Source organism: Ambystoma mexicanum, chromosome 14 (genome assembly GCF_040938575.1).
Source record: "Ambystoma mexicanum isolate Mex_15411 chromosome 14, UKY_AmexF1_1, whole genome shotgun sequence".
NCBI lineage: Eukaryota > Metazoa > Chordata > Amphibia > Caudata > Ambystomatidae > Ambystoma > Ambystoma mexicanum.
In genome coordinates, this window is record NC_090940.1 from 669,363,827 (window position 1) to 669,384,248 (window position 20,422).

At 51.5% G+C, this 20,422-nt stretch overlaps 1 protein-coding gene across 2 annotated transcripts in view; it reads right to left on the reverse strand.

Annotated features, from left to right (window-relative positions):
• Positions 1-12,422, reverse strand: part of LOC138527137 (zinc finger protein 850-like) — a 108,433-nt gene extending 96,011 nt beyond the window's left edge. Inside the window, exon 1 of one of the 2 annotated variants that reach the window (XM_069638233.1) lies at positions 12,342-12,422. The gene's annotated coding sequence lies outside the window, so the exon portion shown is untranslated. The remainder of the gene's footprint in view (positions 1-12,341) is intronic. The other variant, XM_069638234.1, reaches the window with a different exon arrangement.
• Between the last annotated feature and the right edge of the window lie 8,000 nt (positions 12,423-20,422).

The window sequence follows — 20,422 nt, forward strand, 5'->3', positions numbered from 1 at the left end:
ATCAAATCCTTATTATCTAATCGAACCACTAGAGTATTGTCAGCCTCAGCAAACCCGATCCCGATACTCTGCATGGTTCCTCAGGGATCCTGAGTGTCACCAACGCTATACAATATATTCACAAATCTCCTCTTCGATCGCTTGGATAACATGGTTATCATCTATACCAACTATGCAGATGACACCCAGGTCCTCACAAGTTAATCAATGCAATCTATCTAGAAATCCAGGCTTGGATGGCCACTAACAGTCTCTGTTTCAATGACGAGACAACAGAGCTCCCGATTGTCGGCACCCAGGCATGCCTAAATAAACTAGACCAGAGGTACACAGCCTTTAATATTGACGGGAACATGATATTGCCAAGGATATAAAAACCTTGGGAGTCTATCTTGACTCGCCCTTGTCCCTAAAAAAACAAGTTAGCTCCGTGGCGTCCTCTACAGCCTACACCAACAAGCTAATCTACAGTTGTAAACCCTATCTTTCCCCTTGCAGTTGTAGAACGCTAGCCAGAACCCTAGCATTGTCAAAGATTGACTATTGCAACACGCTTTTCCTAGGAACCACTGAACAGAACCTAAATAGCCTGCAGGTCCTACAAAATAATTACTTGAGAGCAGCACTTAACCTTCCCAGATCCAGCCATATCTCAAGCTTCAGGCGGGAAGGTAGTTGTCAGTTCGCGACAGAATTACTCTTCGTACATTGGCAATTACACACAAATGCCTGTCTAACACAGCTCCCAAATATCTGTCTGATAAATTCAGCATATACCAACCATCTCGGAACATCAGATCGGCCCATTGCCTATCAGTACCAAGGTTCAACCTAATAACTGCGGAGGAGCCAGTTTCCCAGTCCAAGCAGCCAAATGCTGGAATTCCCTGCCTCACTCCTACAGGTTAGAACCAGCTTTCCCTGCCTTCAAAACTGGTGTAAAAACATGGCTTAAAGATAAGCCTATCCGATGAAACTACCATCCTCTGACGTTTTGCTTTTGCTCCTCTAGGTTGTCCATCCTAGGATCTCCTAAGTCGCATGTTCTCATTTGTAATGTTTATCCCCAGACCTATCTGTAGCCACTGGCCTCCCCAACTGTTGCTCTCACTTGTAATGCTTGTCTGCTGACCTATCTGTAACCATTGTTCTTCTCAACTCTGTCGTGTCATCGCCTATTTATCCCTGTAACACTTAAGTTTTCCATCACCCAGTTACCTGAGGGTTTGGAGCGCGATACAAATAACAAATACAAAATACAAATGATGGGTCAGGCGAAAGCAAATCTAAAGGCCAGCCCGGAATTGAACAAGTACTGGCATGACCTTAAAGCGTCACTAGTCGATTGGACTCCAGGACAGGAGATCCTTGTGGTGGAGCCTACCAAGCCTCGAGCTTTGGCAGATAAGTGGACTGGACCCTTCAGGATCATCTCCAAGATGGGCGAATTCAATTATCTGGTTGACATGGGAGTCCGTGGGGTAGCCCCTCATGTATTCCATGTTAACAGGCTCATGCCTTTCCATAGGCGAGATGAAGTTGCATGTCTCTTGCAGGCTTCAGAGCAAGAAGAGGAGCAGAGTGAGCCCCTTCCTGATTTGCTGCATAGCAACCCTCAGGATGGCTCAGTGGAGGGAGTGCATCTCCCTCCAGATCTGACGACAGAGCAGCAGAGGGCCTGCAATTGCTTTGCTCCGGCAGTATGCCTCTTTGTTCTCACTGATGCCAGGCCTTACACTGTGGTGTAGGCACGAAAATGACACTGGTGACAGTGTGTCTGTCAAAAGCAGGTACTACCGTATGTCAGATACAGTTAAGAACCACATCCAGGCTGAGGTCGCCAAGATGTTGGATCTAGGTGTTATTGAACCTCAACCAGTCCCTGGTCCAGGCCAGTGGTCCTTGTCTCCAAGGCAAGTTTCCAGGCCGGTACCAAGGATTGGAGGTTGTGTGTGGACTACCGAGGGGTCAATGCCATCACCAAAACTGACGCGCACCCATTGCCCAGGGCTGATGAGCTTGTGGACACCATAGGTGCTGCCACATTTGTGAGCACCTTTGACCTTACCTCAGGCTATTGGCAAATAGCTCTGACGGACCATGCCAACAAAAAGACTGCCTTCTCAACACATGAAGGGCTCTACCAGTTTAGAGTCATGCATTTCTGGTTGAAGAATGCACCTGCCACTTTCCAACGTTTAGTCAATCATGCACTCTGTGGGCTGGAGGCCTTTTGTGTGGCCTACTTAGGCATCGCCGTCTACAGTTCCACTTGGGAGGAGCATTTGACTCACTAGGATAAAGTGTTGCAGGCCTTGAAAAGGGCTAACTTCACTATCAAGGCCATCAAGGGCCCGATAGCTCAGGGGAAAGTCACGTATCTTGGTCATGAGGTAGGAGGGGGTCAAATCCAAGCTCTCCCCAGTAAGGTACAGGATTTACAGGACTGGGAGGCTCCCACTACTCAAACCCCAGGTTAGAGCATTTTTGGGCCTCACTGGGTATTGTCGCAACTTCATGGCAGACTATGGAACCAGAGCTGCCCCTCTGACAGCTCTAACTTCGCCCAAACAACCGAGGAAAGCTGTCAGAAGGCCTTTATTGGCTTGAAAGAAAGTCTGTGTAGGGCACCTGTGTTGTGCGCGCCCGATTACAGCAAGCCCTTTATCGTTCAAACTGACGCCTGCGACACCAGAATTGGAGCCGTCTTGTCCCTGTTAGATGTCAAAGGAAGGGAACATCCGATCATATTCATCAGTAGACAAGTCAAGGGTAGAGAACTTAGATGGGCTACTGTTGAAAAGGAATGTTTCAATATAGTTTGGATCCTTAAGTGTTTTAGGCCCTACCTTACAGGGTCTACCTTCAAGGTCCAAACAGACCATTAGCCCTTAGAGTGGCTTATGCAGATGAAGGGTGAAAACCCGAAACTGCTCAGGTGGTCCATTAGCCTGCAAGGGCTAGACTTCACCATAGAGCATAGACCAGAGAAGAGTTATGATAATGCAGATGGCCTTTCCAGAAGGTATGTTAACCGTCTGGATGAGGGTGTCAATCTCGTGGGAGATTAGGCACCCTAACCTCAGTATGGGGGTGGGGGCGACTGTGATGCTGGAAATGCATCAGAGGGACAGGGCCTCTGTATCCTTGTCCTTTATTGCTTTATCAGGTATGTTCTGACTTGTTTTCCGTGCAGGAGTTCATGTGGGACACCTGGCGGTGCGGCTCTTCCTGTATTTGATTTGGTGAACAGACCCTTGTGATACCATTATGGCACCCATGGGTGGGAGTACGACCCTGTACTCCTAATGTACGTTTTTGGGCACCTGTGTGTGGCCCACAGAGCAAGGTACGGGCTGGTGGCAGTTCTGTGCTGAATTGACAGGTGACCTGAGCGTCCTCCTTTTTGGGATGCTCAGGCCCTGTCATTGGAATCAGTGGATTCCTGATGGAGACAAGATGGCCCCTGTGGCCTCTTGCTTGCTATCGCCTGTTACCTTACTTTTCCCAAAGTCCCAGGAAACCCTCACTCTTTCCCTTCCCTCTAAATGGCTGTTGGGTGGAAGTTCCATATATGGTGTTGTGGGGAAGTCCAGGCCAGACTGGCCGGAGCCTTCCCAATGACTGGATGTTGTGGGTACGTCCGTGGGGTGGGACCTAGGTGAATGGAGTGTGTGACGAATACGCATTACCTCCACGTCCACTCTTCCTCGTCCCAGTACTTACTTCATGAGGCCCCTGCCTCCGACACAGGACCTTCTTCTATTTCTTTAAATTCCTATAACTCCTCCCCCACATCCACGTCACTCAGTTTAATTTTTCCTGCCTCCGGCAGGTTGGACTTTTTCTTCCCGGTGCGGGGCACAGGGGAGCACCTCTTGCTGGCCCCCTGGGGGGGCTGTGTGGCGGGGCCCTCGGCTCCCTCAGGTGCGGCGCTGCTCCTGGGCCACCTGCGGGGCTTGGGGTCACAGTTGAGCGGGATTGCCTCGCTCGGTTCTTTGCTGGGCTCCGGACCGCAGCGTGAGCATTGTGTCCCGGGTCCTGCATGGCCCGGGGGAAGGTAAGGAGAGGGGAGGACTGGGCTTGATGTTTTTCCCCTCTCCTCCTGTTTTGGCCATATTGATTCGACAGGCCTTTTCCTCGTGCTCTGTGTACACATCTTTGTTGGAAATGATGGCAAGCACTTGGCAGTATGGACTAGCCTTCCCTTTTGTTGTGTGGCCTCTCTGCTTCTTGTCGTGGGGTGACAGTGGCAGAGAGTCTTTGAAAGTGCGGGGGCTCTGTTCTGTCGCAGGCATGTCACATACCACCCGCTCCTCAGACACACACAGCACAGGATGCACCGGATGTTAGCTGCATTCTCTGGGGGAAGGTAAGGAGAGGGGAGGACTGTGCTTGATATTTTTCCCCTCTCCTGCTGGTATGGCCATCTTGACTCCTTCAACATGCCGTTTCCTCGTGCTTTGTGTACACATCTTTGTTGGAAATGATGGCAAGCACTTGGCAGTATGGGCTAGCCTTCCCTTTTGTTGTGTGGCCTCTCTGCTTCTTGTCGTGGGGTGACAGTGGCAGAGAGTCTTTGAAAGTGCGGGGGCTCTGTTCTGTCGCAGGCATGTCACATACCACCCGCTCCTCAGACACACGCAGCCCAGGATGCACCGGATGTTGGCTGCATTCTTTGCGTGCAGCCTGTGAAAACGGCGCATATTTGGACGTGTCTGCAAGCGGCCTGAAGGGTACCGGCCTGGCATAGTCTACACTTTGGGTTCGAGTCTCTGCAGTGCTGACTCGGCATTTCATCCTTCCTAGACCGACGCATTGGAACAATTTAGAGCTTGGGGCTACCAGCTACTGGATACAGGGCTCAAGCCACCTCTCAGTAATGTGGCGAGTTAGTGGTGTGTTTGCGTCTGTGCTAGCTATGGACGCAGACTCCTTGTCCTCTTCCTCTGAACTGCACGAGGGAAGGTCAAAGGAGATGATTTTCTTTTCCCTTGTCCGGCATGGAATTATAGAAAATGCATCATGGAAGTAATGGCCATTCAGAGGGTTCCCAGTGTCTCTTCTTTTAGGGCCTAGGTCCTCCGGTGCCGACGTGTTGCTTTCACGCCTCCTCTCAGACTTGTGGGAAGTGATATGGCACATGTCTGTGCTTAGAGGAGTTCTCAGAGCCCCTGGTGCCTGTGGAGGGGGATGTCACTTCAGTGGGTTTTTCCAGTGTAGGAATACCCCAGGTGGGGGGTTGCCTTTGATGTCTGCTATCCGGGATGGATTGCTTTGCCCTGCTTTGTGACAGTATTCTGCCCTTTTTGACGCCAGCCTGGTGGCTCCTCTGTCGGCTGGGGGGGGCCCTGGTCTGCTGGACTTCTGGGCTGTCCTGTATCTTCCTTTTGATAAGTCGGATCTTTTTGTGGGCTGACAAGCATGCTGTTATATTGTGGCGCAGGCATGCTTCAACGTCCTGTGATTTTCCTCTGGTGCAAGTGCGGTGACTGGCGGTTTTTCCTGGCTCCTCGTCTCTATCTTCTCTGAGGTGTATGGGACCGGTGGGGTTCGGCTTCCTGGGTAATGGGCTCCTTCCGGAGGGGGGTATCGGTTGCAGTTCCTGTCTCCTCCTGTCCAGGTTTGCATGGTTAGGACTTTGGTACCCAGCTCACGGTCCAAGTAGTTGGCCATGGGATCCGTTCTCTAGGAAGGATTGTTGTGTGTTACCGTCTTGCCCGTTCCTCTCCCTGTTCAGGGTCAAGTTTTCTACTTGCAGGTGTTCCTGGTCCCTATGCCTTCTAGGATGTGTCAACTGCTTATGGGTCTCAAGACCCTGCACTGCTTGTCCGGACGTCTGGGGAGAGTGTACTCTGGATGTTGTGCAGGGGGGGGGCGCTTGCTGGCTGGTCTGGGTTCTCAGAAGGCAGTGTGTCTCGGCTCGCCTGTTGCTGAAATTACGGGGCACGTGGCGTCTTGCGTTTTTTCGGTTCCTTGAGCCCGTCTTCGGTTATGTCCCCTGGTGTCTTATACTCTCTCCCACTGGTTTCCGACGTTTCGGCTTTCGTAGTTGTGTTTTCGGTGTCCCCAGCGCTGCGAGTTTTCCCGCTGTGGTGGCGGGGGGTTTCAGGTCTACAGGCTGCATGGTCCATCCTCCTGTGGCCTCTCTTACTACCGACGCCAGCAGAAAGGGTCTACATTGGGGGTCCTCTCAGCTCAAGGGTTGTGAGATCTGGGGAGAGCCGGCGATCATCCAATTGGCAAGAGTTGTGCCATTGTCCAAGCTCTGGTGTACTACAAGGAGGTTTTGATCCGATCGGACGATACGACGGCCTTGGCATATGTCAACTACAAAAGGGGTTCCGGCTGTTCCTTGAATGCTCTGGCAGCGCTGATAGGCACCTGGGAGAAATCTCATCTGGTGTCTCTGGTGGCCTCACGTATAAGAAGGGTGGGCAATGTTCAAGCGGATCTTCTCAGATGCTGGTTTCACTCCTCGGCGGAACTGTTCCTGTTGGCCCAGGTCTTTGCAGTGACCTGTATCAGATTAGGGTCCCCGGTTCTAGACCTGTTTGCATCCCCGGCCTCAGCAGAAGTTCGCCTCTTCTGCTCTTGGTTTCAGGCCGGGGGGATTGGGGAATGGATGCCCTTCTGTACAGTGGCCTTGGGGTCTTCCTTTAAGCCTTTCCGCCTATTCCCCTTCTGCCCCGGGTAGTTTGGCGCATCAGAGTGTCCAGGGTGACTGTGTTGTTGTTAGCTCAGTTCTGGTCCCGCCGGAGTTGGCTCCCCTCTCTGTTGGAGCTTCGGTCCTAGGAACCTTGGCTGATTCCAAGGTGGCCGTGTCCCCTTCAAGGGGATCTGCGGTTGGAATTCCACTGGATGGGCAATGGGCAGTGTGGCTATTGCTTAGTCTAGGTTGACATCTCAGGGGTTCTCAGATCCTGTAGTTGAGTACATAATGGATGCTCTTAGACCCTCCACTCTGAAGGTGTTCTGATAAAGGGCTTCCCCCTTGGGATCTCCCTCTTGTATTACGGTTCCTTCAAGGGCCTCCTTTTGAGCCCTTTTCCGAGATTGATATCAAACATCTTACACTAAAATCTGCTTTTCTTATTGCCTTCGCTTCTGCCCGTAGGCTTGGGGAGATTGTGGCTCTCTTATGTCACCCTCCTTTCCTGAGGGTGCTGCCAGACTCGGTGCTGCTGAGGTGTGGTCCGAAGTTCCTCCCTTAAGTTGTATCTCGGTTTTCATACCTCTCAGGATCTGGTTCTCCCTGACTTCTTTTATGATCCGAGAATTCATGAGGAGGTGGCTTGGCTTAACATTATGTCCGGCGGGACGTGTTGAAGTATTTGGCTAGGTTTGCTTTTTCCCACCAATCTGATAGTCTTCTGATTGCTTGTGGTCCGGCTGGGGCTGGGCAAAACGCATCTGTGGTTTCCATTTTCCGATGGTTCCGGGTTGTGATCCCAGTGCCTATATGGCTTTTGGCCTGCCTGTGCCTGCGCACGATCAGGGGCGGTCCGCCAGGGGTTTGGCGGCTTCCTGGGCCGATGCAAGGAGGGTTTTTCTCTGCAAGAGATTTGTATGGCTGCCGCCTTGGCTGGTCTAGGGATTTCCATCAACCGCTATGGGTTGAGTTTCTCCCACTCGGTTCCTTCGTGGTTGGAGTTTTATCTGTGGGGATGTGAATTGAGAGTTATTGTGGGTGTGTTTGCTGCACTGTTTTTAGCTCTGTTTCTCATTGGGACCTTTTCCCCGTTGCTGCTTTGGTATACCTCATGAAGTAAGTACTGGGACGAGGAAGAGTGGACGTGGAGGTAATGCTCTGATTACTTACCGGTAATCTTCATTACTCCTAGTCCTACTCTTCCTTGTCACAGTACTGACGACCCTCCTCGCCCTCCCTGCGGGGAAGGTCCCATGCTCTGGCTTGGTAATATGAAACTGAGTGACGTGGATGTGGGGGAGGAGTTATAGGAATTTAAAGAAATAGAAGAAGGTCCTGTGTCGGAGGCAGGGGCCTCATGAAGTAAGTACTGTGACGAAGAAGAGTAGGACTAGGAGTAATGAAGATTACCGGTAAGTAATCAGAGCATTCTCTGTTATGGGTGTCTAGTATCATGTGGTTGACACAATGACTGAGACAGCCCTGCCCGAAACTGGTATGAATGCAGTGTGTAGTGCTGAATGGCAGAGTGCTTGTCCGAATCCACATTCTGTGTTCTGAGTGTCTGGATGGAGAAGAATGGCCTGAATGCACTGTGCACCTGATTGGCTGCCTGACTGCCCTTCTGGGTGATTGGTTGCCTGAGTGTGACCCAGCAGAGAGAATGGGAGATCAACAGTATATCTGGGGGCATGTCACTGCTAGAAATCGTTCAGAAGCTTAAATTGCTACTTGATGCTTACTCTCGAAGCCGAGCCGGAAGAAGAAAGTGAACCGATGTTCCCTTCTGTGTAATCTGAAAGCTATTGTGCCTTCAAGAACTGATCTAACAGAGGACCTGGTAAGGAGACCTCTCCCCGAGCTACGAGGGACCATCGTGCACCAGCTGATCTTTGCCAAAGCTCCCTGGTAGACAGACCTACAAAAGGCTGCCAACCAGAGAAGGGGACCGTCGAGGAGAACGAAAAGAAGCACCGGAGAGCTGACCGCCGTCCGGAGCCGCAGTGCTCCCTTTGCCTAAGAACATTTGATCCAAGGACTTCCTTGTCGATCGCTTTCGTCCTGCCGGAATAAGTCAAGGCCGCCGACGACAGAGGAGAATCCGCCGGTGGGTTTCCCACCACCCGAAGACCTCAAAGATGCCAACGAAGCTACTGAAGACCGCCGTGGTCACGTCCCATTCGCCGACGCCAGACGCCAACGACTCAACGCCGTTGCTGGGCCAAATTTCTTCACTAACTCTTTGCGGCAGCGAACCATCATCATATAGGTGCACCGCACGTCTCCCCTGTTGCAGGACGTTTTCGATCACTTGTCTACGAGCACCGCAAGGACCGAAGCTGCTGCCTCAATGACAACATTCACCATTTTGTCCTCTCGGAAGCTCGACGACCTGTGGCTCCTGCTTAAAAGGGAGTGCACTCAAGAAGGGCCAGTCAATTCCCAGACGAAAAACTCTACAACACAAGGTACATTTGGGTTGCAGAACTATAGAAGAAGATAAGACTCTAAAAGACAATATATGGACTGGGCTTGTAGTGCATCTTCATTTACAGGTTGCCCAGGTGGGGGTGGGGGGATCCTCACACGGAACTGTGTCTAGGTAGCGGGGCCAGTATTCTGCCAGTGGTCTAACCAACTTATCTTCCTCCTAAACCTATGGTTGATATCATTTTACTGTATTGATTTGTATGCTATTTGAAGTTATTGATTCGTATGCTATTTAAACCGAGGACAGTTGAGGCATTTTAATGGAATCAGAGTAATAGTGGTACCACCTAGAACTGTATATATTTACCATTTAGAATTGTCGGAACACAAAGTGTATTATCGTGATTGTGCATATAACCTTGAACCTTATTTATATAAAGACTGTGTTTTAACTAATACAGTGTGTGGACATTCCTTTGTGGGTGTTTGGGGACTACACTGTACTTAAGAACCAGCCTGCATCACCTCCTGAGAAGCTAGGCCTTGATTGCTCGACCATAGATACCCTATAGAGAATCTTGGCTGGGGTCCTCTGGGCCTCTCCTCTGCCATGGTCCTCTGTGCCTCTCCTCTGCCATATAGAGAGCAGGAGTACAGACTCCTCCGTCCAGTGGTTGCTTTACACTCGGGATGCCGGAACACCTTCTGAAGAAATGACAACACATCCAAAATGCAGCAGCTAGACTCCTCCTTAAACTATCTAGAAGAGATCACATCACTCCAGCGCTAAAAATGTTACAATGTTTGATTGGAAGCCAATGTATCACAATCAGAACAATGTGCTTAACACACAGGGCAATCAACGGACTGGGGGCAGAGTTCCTACAAAAGAAAATAATCTACAATCCAACAAGAGTCCTTGAAATCCGCCTGGAACCAAAACCATATGCCAGGAAAAAACTAGGAGGCTCCTCTTTCTCCCACCTAGCGGCAAAAACCTGGAACAACCTCCCGATAGGAATAAGAAATACCAAAGATCACCTAAAATTTAAAAAACAAAAATCTGGCTCTTCAACACCTCGGAACCAGACAGAAACAACTGAAAAAAGCAAACAGGAAATACAAAAGAACAGGCTGACAGAATATATGACGGCACAGACAACACCTAGGACCGACTAAGGGAAACTCTTACAAGTACAAGAGAGACTGTACTAGGTGGAACAGAACACAAGTGATAACCCCATCTGGACAGAATAATAGCAAACATGCCTAACCCAAAGGCACAACCACCAACCTAACCCATTCAGACAGTGCGTAGGGTACAGAAGCAGGTCGCAAGCAGATCGATCCAATAGCACTAGTTTGCACCAACCACAAACTGGGATGTAGGGGCTGGCCAAATACAAAGATAGAAATGCAAAGACCAGCTAACTTAACATAATGACAGAGCGATGAGAGACAGCCTTATCAGGCTGAAACTTAATCACTGAAAAGAAGACAACCATGTCTAAATCGCCATAGGCACACAATAGGACATTTCTCTGAATTACAAGGCTACTAACCAACCCCACAAAAACCTCACCACTCCTCACATACCTCTCACACACCAACTAAACACAACCACACTTCTGAAACTGCAGCAACCCGCAAACACTTCACCACACCGCAACACACAGACCTTCACACAACAAACTCAGACCAGATACCGCACCAAAAGGCTCCGGGAACTTTGTTAACCGAACTGAAGCTGTCAACAGTACATCTCAGCTCCGTTGCTCCTCTCCAAACTTTGTCCAACTAACACGTCCCTAACCTACTCCTGTTTCTTTTAGATACGCCAGAGTGCCAGGGGACCACTCCCGTGGTGATAGTGCTCGGTACAAATATCCTTTAACATTAACATCATCTACATATGCCATTGCCCCTATGTAGACTTTGAAATCCTTTGACCATCGGACCTGCCTCAGGCCCAGATTGCTTGTGTCCATAGGGTCAAATGCTACCGGCACTTGCCACAGGATGGTCTCACTCTGTGCCATGTGAAAAGTCTTTGATGGGTGCGCGGCTACGGTGGCTGTGATGTCTTCACCTGACATGGCTGCACAGCCCTCCCCGTCTCAGGCTGTGATGTGGCTCTACTGTTGACGTCTCTCTACAATTCTTGTGGCAACCTCGAAGGGGCATCCCTATACCCCACAGCCACCCTTCCTAGTACTGGGGGCCAGGCACCTACAATGGGCTGTCACCTGGCCTCTTTGTGGGTCCCCCCTGCTATTCCAGTGTTGCATGATGGTGTGGACCTGGAGAAATGTCAGTTGCGCCCTTTATCTCTAGGGTGGGTTTTTTCCGCTGGCCCAGTTCCTTCTTCCGTTTCTAATGCACTTCCCGGCGTGAGCACTGGGCAGAAGGCGCAGCTAGCCACCCGTCCTTCTCGACAGGTATGGCCGTCTGTGGATATCACCAGCCGGGCCCGTCAACGATGCACATCAGGGCCTCGGTAGGTAGGCTGGCCTGCCCGCGGGGTTCACCGCGCTACCTGGGCGCGTCCAGGGGCTGTGGCATGGGCACAGTCCTAGAGAGCGCTCTTTGCCCGTGAATGCGGGAGGTTGTGCCCGCTTGTCGCCAATGTGAATAAGGAATCAGGCAGCGAGTCGGGCTTTTAACAACAAAGCCGGAGTCAGTGCGGCTTGTTGCTTCACTTTATTCATTACAACTGCCTATTCCCTGAACCCCGTCACTTCCTTTCTCCACCCTGCACCCCCACTAGCCCCATCCATACAAGAGGGCAACAGGCCTTAGATAGCTATATAACACGTGGGGTAACCAGATTTAAAAGGTAGAAAACCAGGGCAGGGCAACTAACATAAGAGGTAGGACTAACTCTTGAAAGTGGCTGTCAAGGCACTACACTTCAGTAGCGTTTGGATGAAGGGGGGGAGAGGGGGGTTCAAGTGTTACTGTTCAAAGAAACACATATTATAATTAATCACAAAGTAACAGTATCTTAAGTTGCAAAATGCAGCATTTCTTTTGCGCTATGAAGACCTACCACAAAAACCCGGGACCCCTGCAGTTTCCAATGGGAAAGTAACCTCGAGAGGGGGGGGGGGGAGGCAGAGCTCCAGATACCGGGACGCCGGGTCAATCTAGATAGCACCGCCATCTGACCCTGGGGCGCATGCGCAGGAAAAGCCCCGCCCGCCTCTCCTGTGCACAACCTGCACAGGACAATAGGGTCTGAAAGCGCTCACTCGCTTACCTGGGACAGACCCGGCGCGAGGCTTCCCCTGAAACGCACCTGCCCGAGACCCGGGGTCTGTGGGAGCATGCGCTGGTGACCAGTGTCTCCTGTTCTGGGCATGCGCAGCGATCTTCTGCACCCGCCCGAGCGATGGGCCCTGTGCAAGCATGCGCTGGTGGCCAGTGTCTCCTGTTCTGGGCATGCGCAGCCATCTTCTGCACCCGCCCGAGGGTTGGGCCCTGTGCAAGCATGCGCTGGTGGCCAGTGTCTCCTGTTCTGGGCATGCGCAGCCATCTTCTGCACCAGCACGAGCGTCGAGCTCTGTGTGACCATGCGCTGGTGACCTGTTCCTCCTGTTCTGGGCATGCGCAGCGATCTTCTGCACCCGCCCGAGAGTTGGGCCCTGTGTGAGCATGCGCTGGTGACCAGTGTCTCCTGTTCCACGCATGCGCATCAATCGTATGCACCTGCCCCAAGAGCCGGGCTCTGAGTATGCGCAGCGATCGTACGTCCTCCCGATGGACGGACTCGGTAGCGTTGTCTGCCCATGCCCTGCTGCTCTGAGTCTCGTGTTCTGAGCATGCGCAGCCATCACACGTACTTCCCCGAGAGGCGGCCTACTGGGTTGTGTGGCCATGCCTTGGCGAGGGGAAGGGCGTGTTCTGAGCATGCGCATTCATTACACGCCCCTCACCCGAGAGCTGGGCGCTGGTGTTGCGAGACCATGCCCCGCGAGTAGTGTCTCACATTGTGAGCATGAGCAAGGAGTATGGCGGGGCGCATCAACAGCACTGACTTCTTTGAACCAGGCAGCCACGTGTGGGAAACTATCTACCTATTGTTAAGGTCCAGCCATAGTTTGTTACATTTCTGGAACCACTATAACTGTTGAGGCAAATGGACTGGTGTAATGGGAATAGAAGCTGCAAAAGGCCTCCCTGCGTTTCTGGATCTTAATTTTGTCTCCCTGAAGTGAATTAAATGTGTCTATTTGGCACATAAAATGACCAATAGATTTTTTTAAAATGGGTATGCACTGTATGTCACTGCACTCACTGACACTTCTCATTTCAATGCGCTTGTCCTCTTTTTGGGGCATTGGGCCTCATTCCGAGTCCGGCACTAACCAATGGCGGTAGTAGCGCCTTGGTCGGCACCGGACCCATACCGGCACCGCCCTGGTGGAATGGGAAATTACCGCCCTATTCCGAGTTGACCAGGGCGGTAATTTCCCATTCCCCAGGGCCCTTCCCCATTCCCAAATGAGCCCCCATAGGACTCAATGGGAATGGGGAAATTGCAAATAACGGTGACCGTACTTTACGGTCACCGTTATTGGCTAAAAAGCCCCTTTGCGCCCTCGGGAACTCGGAATGTGGCGGTAAGGGATTACCGGCACCGGTCTCGTTAACGGTGACCGGTATCCCTTACCGCCATACTCGGAATGAGGCCCATTGAGTCCTTTTACACAATGTGGTTCAAGTTGGATAGATTAGTTAACTGCATGGGGTCACGTCTCCGTCTGCTCTGTCCATTGCTGGCATCCGTTTTCCATGTGAATGGACAGGTAGGGCATTGTGTCTGGCAGCTGCTTTTAATCACAGGATGTTGCAGATTTCTATCTCTTGAAACACGGCCCACCTGCTCTTTGCCCATCTCCACACCAATCGAGCCCCAAATAACAATTGACGCGAAATGCCTGCAGATGTGTATTGTTATTTAAACACTGGATCTGCAGTAGAAAACCCACATACTCCATGCTCTTCCGCAAAGAGCATGAAAGCCCTGAGTCTCTGGGATAAACCTGGAGGATAAGGTATGATTGCGCCTCATTCTGAGTATGACGGTATCCTGGCGGTAGAACTGCCAGGATAACGGCAACTGTTACTTACCTTTAACGACACCCGGCAGAGCGGCGTTGATCCCCATTCTTGAAGTCTCAAAGCACTCCATGATGAGATTTGCCGGTGGTGGTAACAAGGGCTTTTTTGGCCGGTAGACCACCTGGTGACCTCCAGCACTTCGCTGGAGGTTACGCAGGTGCCCCACCGGCACACCCATAGTTGGGTGGTCCTTTTCTTGGATGGAAACTAGTCGCTACCCAGTAAGAATCCAGGGTACCCCAAGACCTGCATCTTCATGTGGAGTTCCTTCCTTTCTGTGTCAGAATCTTCGCCTTACATGCCATTGAAACAGCAGCCTCGGACACATCTGTCAAGCCACTGTTCTGCTCAATCTGGTGAGCCACATAGCGGCAACATGTCACTGTACAGCCACTTCTGAGAGCTGAAACGCTGTAGCATGCGGAAAGGAAGTGGTATATTGCACTCTTGTTCTACCTGCCGTGAGGCGAAGCCGGGAGAATAAGGCCGCAGAAAAAGGCCAGCGCTCCTCTTTGCAGCTCCGCTGCGAGCGCATCTACAAGCTGAGGCCCTAACAGCTGATCTCCTTTCTTTCGGATCAGCCGCTACAGAATCGTTGCTTCCCGCGAGCCACGCGGCTCCTAAGTGGCCGCCACCATCCCCATGACGACCGGAGCGTCCCTGCAGCCCGTGAACATCACCGCCACAGGCCCAGATCCTGATTTGCTCCCCCGACCTGCCTGCCCCTCCCCTCCTGCTTTAAATGGAGGTGGAGGGTGCTGTGAGGCAAAGCCGGGAGAAGAAGGTCGCAGAAAAAGGCCAGCGCTCCTCTTTGCAGCTCCGCTGCGAGCGCATCTACAAGCTGAGGCTCTAACAGCTGATCTCCTTTCTTTCGGATCAGCCGCTACAGAATCATTGCTTCCCGCGAGCCACACTGCTCCTAAAATGGCCGCCACCATCCCCATGACGACCGGAGCGTCCATGCAGCCCGTGAACATCACCGCCACGGGCCCGGATCCTGATTTGCTCCCCCGACCTGCCTGCCCCTCCCCTCCTGCTTTAAATGGAGGTGGAGGGTGCTGTGAGGCAAAGCCGGGAGAAGAAGGGCGCAGAAAAAGGCCAGCGCTCCTCTTTGCAGCTCTGCTGCGAGCGCATCTACAAGCTGAGGCCCTAACAGCTGATCTCCTTTCTTTCAGATCAGCCGCTACAGAATCATTGCTTCCCGCGAGCCACGCGGCTCCTAAGATGGCCGCCACCATCCCCATGACGACCGGAGCGTCCATGCAGCCCGTGAACATCACCGCCGCAGGCCCGGATCCTGATTTGCTCCCCCTACCTGCCTGCCCCTCCCCTCCTGCTTTAAATGGAGGTGGAGGGTGCCGTGAGGCGAAGCCGGGAGAAGAAGGCCGCAGAAAAAGGCCAGCGCTCCTCTTTGCAGCTCTTCGCTGCTCGCAGCCTGCCGTCTGCCGGGGAACTCTGCCTGAACTACAAGGTAAGGAGTCCCGCACTCCTGAGCAGCACAAAACACTCGCCACTAGACTACAGCGTCTACGCGCCCGTACTCTCACAAGCGCCCTACTCACAACACCCATCCCCACGACCGTGCGCAATACACGCCTGCAATCCAGAACTCTCAAATAAGCCCCCAGCCTATCCATTCCAGCATCAGCAGTGTATAAACCCCATAGACTACGCAACACAGCTGACCCAAACTCACACAGTATGCACGGCTCTGAGCACAATGCAAGTGCTACAAAGGCTAAGACTCCCGAAATCGTCCCCCCCACAGGTTTGAATGTGAATACTGCAATGTGCAACTCTTCTATCACACCCTTGCTATCCACTGATGCAAATGCTACTCTGCCTATGTCCATGACACTAGAAAATGTGCCCCCCACAGGCCTAACTATACCATACACTGCCACCAATGTCACCCCTGAACCCCACCTCAAATGTGCCCTCATCAACGCCCGATCCATCAATGCTCATGCCCTAGACATCCACGACCTCATCACCACACTAGATCTAGATCTGCTAATGGTCACTGAGACTGGCTACACGAAGCCTCAGGCCCCGCTTTGTCCCTCGCTCTCCCACCAGGCTATGCCATCACTAGACAAGATCGCCTGACCACAGGGGGCGGTGTCGCTTTCATAGCCAAAGATTCAATCACCATCAGAAAGGTTGACAAAACCATCAACAACAACAGTGACTACCTTCAATTGAAACTCACTATCTCACACCACTGCACCATCACCCTTCACCTCATATATCAGCCACCAGGCCCCCTAGGAGACTTCCAGGCCTCCCTCACCCACCTCCTGGCTGACTACCTTAAACAATCATCCAAAGCCATTCTCCTTGGGGACATCAACCTTGGCCTGAATGACACAAAAAGACCCTGCTGCCAAAACACTTGACACAGCCTTAGGCACTCTAGGATTCACCAACACCATCACAGACCCCACGCACGCACTAGGCAGATCACTAGACTGGATCGCCCACCACATTTGCCCCCTCACAGTCACAGGCAATACCCCCACCCCATGGTCCGACCACCACACCATTACCTTCAACATCCCCTCAACCGCATCCCGCCCCACCCAGCCCTTACCACCAGCCCTCACAAGAAGTGCCCGCCAACTCACCAAAGAAAGACTCCTACCCTTCCTACAGTGACCTGCCTTCAGACACCCCTTCTCTGATAACCCAGAAACCCTGGCCAAAAACTACGATACTGCCATCACGGCTGCAATCAATGAGATCGCCCCACTTAAACCATGCAAAACCAAACCCACCAGCCGCACCAATGCGTGGTACACCCAAGACCTCCTCAAACTGCGCACAGACAAACAAGCAGCACTAGCGCAATGGCAAAAATCTCAAGATGTTAAAGACAAACTTATATTCAAATCCCTCGCAAATGAATATAAGAAAGCCATCATCAAAGCCAAATCCAAATCATTTGAAGATAGAATTGCTGAAGCCAAATCAAACACCAAGGAAATGTTCGACATATTTAGAGAACTCGAGACCCCTACACCTACCCCCCAAAACTTCACCAAAGATAAAGCATGGTGTGATGGCATCCAAACAGCCATGCGTAACAATATTAGCTCTCTCCAAGCCAAAATTTTGAACACCAAACTAACGCTGCCACCCCCCCCCATCCCCACCCTTACCCCCCACTGCCCTCACCTCCAGAGCCCCCCCTACCTTCTCATTTAAAACAATCCAGGAAAAAGACATCATCAACATCATGAAAAACATAAAACCCTCCAACTGCAAAGGGGACCCCTGCCCCGCCTCCATCATCAAAGACTGCGCAGACACGCTGGCTCCCATCCTAACAGCCTTCGTCAACGCCTCCGTCACCACAGGGAGAGTCCCCTCATGCCTCAAGGAAGCATGGGTCCGACCTCTCATAAAAAACCACACTTGACCCCACCTCCCCCAATAACTACCGCCCCATCACCACAGTCCCATTCCTCCTCAAGATTCTAGACAAAGCAGCTTACCTGCAGGTCCAGCACTTCCTCGAAGAACACAACCTCCTAGGACTGAGACAATCCAGCTTTCGCCCTAGACACGGGACAGAGACCGCCCTACTCGACCTCAAAAACCAAATGGATGACGCAAGAGACCAAGGGAAACCTGTCCTGCTCCTTCTCCTCGATCTCTCTGCTGCTTTTGATCTTGTAGATCACGACATCCTCTGCCATCACCTCACCTCCACAGCCAACTTCTCCCAAGAAGCCACCACATGGATCACCTCCTTCCTCCAAGGCAGGACCATGCAGGTCTTCTCTGACCTAGCCACTGCGTCACCCTCCATCATGCTATGTGGTGTGCCCCAAGGCTCCTGCCTCTCCCCGACCTTATATAACATCTTTACCCGCCCCCACTTCCTTATCCTTGACGCCATGGGCATCTCCTACACCAACTACGCTGACGACACTCAGATCCTCCTCACACTAACAGGTAACTATGACACTGACTGTCCAACTCTTAACAACATATACAACACTATCCAAATGTGGATGGCTATCAACGGCCTATGCCTTAACTCCGACAAAACTGAGCTCCTTCTCGTAGGATCCCCCGACAGCCTCAAGAAACTGGACACCCAGTTTAGCCACTTTACTATTGACTCAATCAAAATTCCAGTACTAGACATGGTAAAAACATTAGGCGTCTATCTAGACTCTAACTTATCCATGACCAGGCAAGTAAACGCAATCGCCTCCTCTGCTGCTTACCATGCTAAACTCCTCAACGCAATCAGACCTTATCTGTCAAAAGACTCATGCACCAACATAGCCAGAGCCATAACTGGCTCGCGGCTAGCCTACTGCAATGTTCTTTTCCTAGGGACCTCCAACAAAAACCTCGAGCAGCTGCAAGTAATCCAGAACAGCGCCCTGCGTGCTGCACAAGGCATTGCCAAGAGAGAGCACATCACTGCCGCCAGAAAAGCATCCCACTGGCTCCACATAAAGGAAAGGATCATTTTCAAAGCGCTAAGTATCACCCACAAATGCATCCACCTCTCGGCCCCAGTGTACCTATCCCAGAGAGTCCACCCGGTCTCCTCCTTGAGTCCCACTAGGACACCATATGCCAATATGCTTTCTGTACCTAGGGTAAAAAGAGCAAGAGCAGGGGGCGCCAGCTTCCCTTACCTTGCTGCCGTACACTGGAACACCCTTCCCACCTCTCTGCGAGCTGAACCATCACTGACTGCTCTCCGCAAAGCCATGAAAACTTCCTTGTTCACCTAACCAACACCATATGTTTAAGCTCTCATGTATGATGTATTATGATGTATGATACCTCCTATTGCTGAACACAGGATCCTGCCGCACTGTAACCCAAGGCACAAACTGTACTCATTGTAACTAAGTGCATCTACAAGTAACAGCGCCACAATGCCCCTGGGCTGCCTGTGCGCTATATAAATGTAATAAATAAATAAAGAAATAAAGTGCCGGTATCCTCGGATACCAGCACTTTTTTACCGGAACGCTCGACTCGGAATGAGCCCCATTATCCCCAAGGATTCCCTCCAAAATTAAAAAGGATACACTTACCCCTAATTCCATAGGGGTGCTTTCTCCATGATCCTCTTGTATGTACCTAAGGGATTGATCACAAAGGGGAGGAAGAGGCGTGAGTCAGGACTGTGATGAGGAAGAGAGTGACCAGATGTAATGAGGATTTCCGGTAAGTAATCAGATATAACTGCCACTTCTCCTCTTCCTCGTCTCGTCCCATCAAGTGAAGTGTACCAAATACTTGAACAATCGCCCAGTATGTCTCCATAAAAAAGAGGACAGTCCCAAATCTTCTGCAACACAGAGTGAATCTTTATTCAAGTCAGAAGAGAGGATCTACGGGATGGTTACCATGGAGCTGCAGCGAGAAACTAACTGCTTGGTATGAATGTCCTTAGAGTGGCCCAGGTGGAGGCTCTACATATGTCCATGAGCTAGGCCACTTTCATCTCTGTCTGCCCAAGAGCCTGCCATACCCCCACCGGCCCCCCATGGAGCAACGTAGAATGTGTTTGTGGCCGTACCGGAGAGTAGACTAACAAAATACTGCCCTCTTGCATAGCTCTCAACCATTTTAGTTGCAAAGGCGGGTGAGATACCCCGATTTTGTTTTTGGCGGGTGAGACGCCCATTGGAATGAATGGGCGTGCAGGAGTCTTGGCGGGTGAGTCAGCCCTTTACAAAGTGGGTGACACCCGCCAAAAGCGTGTGAGTTGAGAGCTATGCCTTCTGCCAATGAAAAACGAGGCAGAGGATACCTTGTGACCCCTTCTCACTCCTCCAAAAGTGACTAAAAGACTGGTAGAGGTTGGGAAAGGAACTGGGTGGACAAGGCAGGTCAAGAGGACAGAGTGGACATCTACCATGGCCAGGAGGTGGTCATCCCCAGATTGATTTTTCCAAGGAGGGAAGGGAGTACAATGTCTTGGGTAGGGGTATCACAGAGCAGTGTTCGTAGCTCACCAATGTGATGGCTACCAGAAAGATGGTCTTTAGATCTCAGAGGCTCTAAAGGGGGCCCATCAGAGCCCTACGAACTCAAGGAAGGTCCAAAGCGGTGTCAGATCTAACATTTGGGCAAGACATGGCAAAGCCCTTAAGAATGTGGACATCAGTGTCATCAACTAATCAGTGTAGACCAGGGGGTCCGAAAGCTTGTATAGCTGCCCACTGAGCCCAAAGA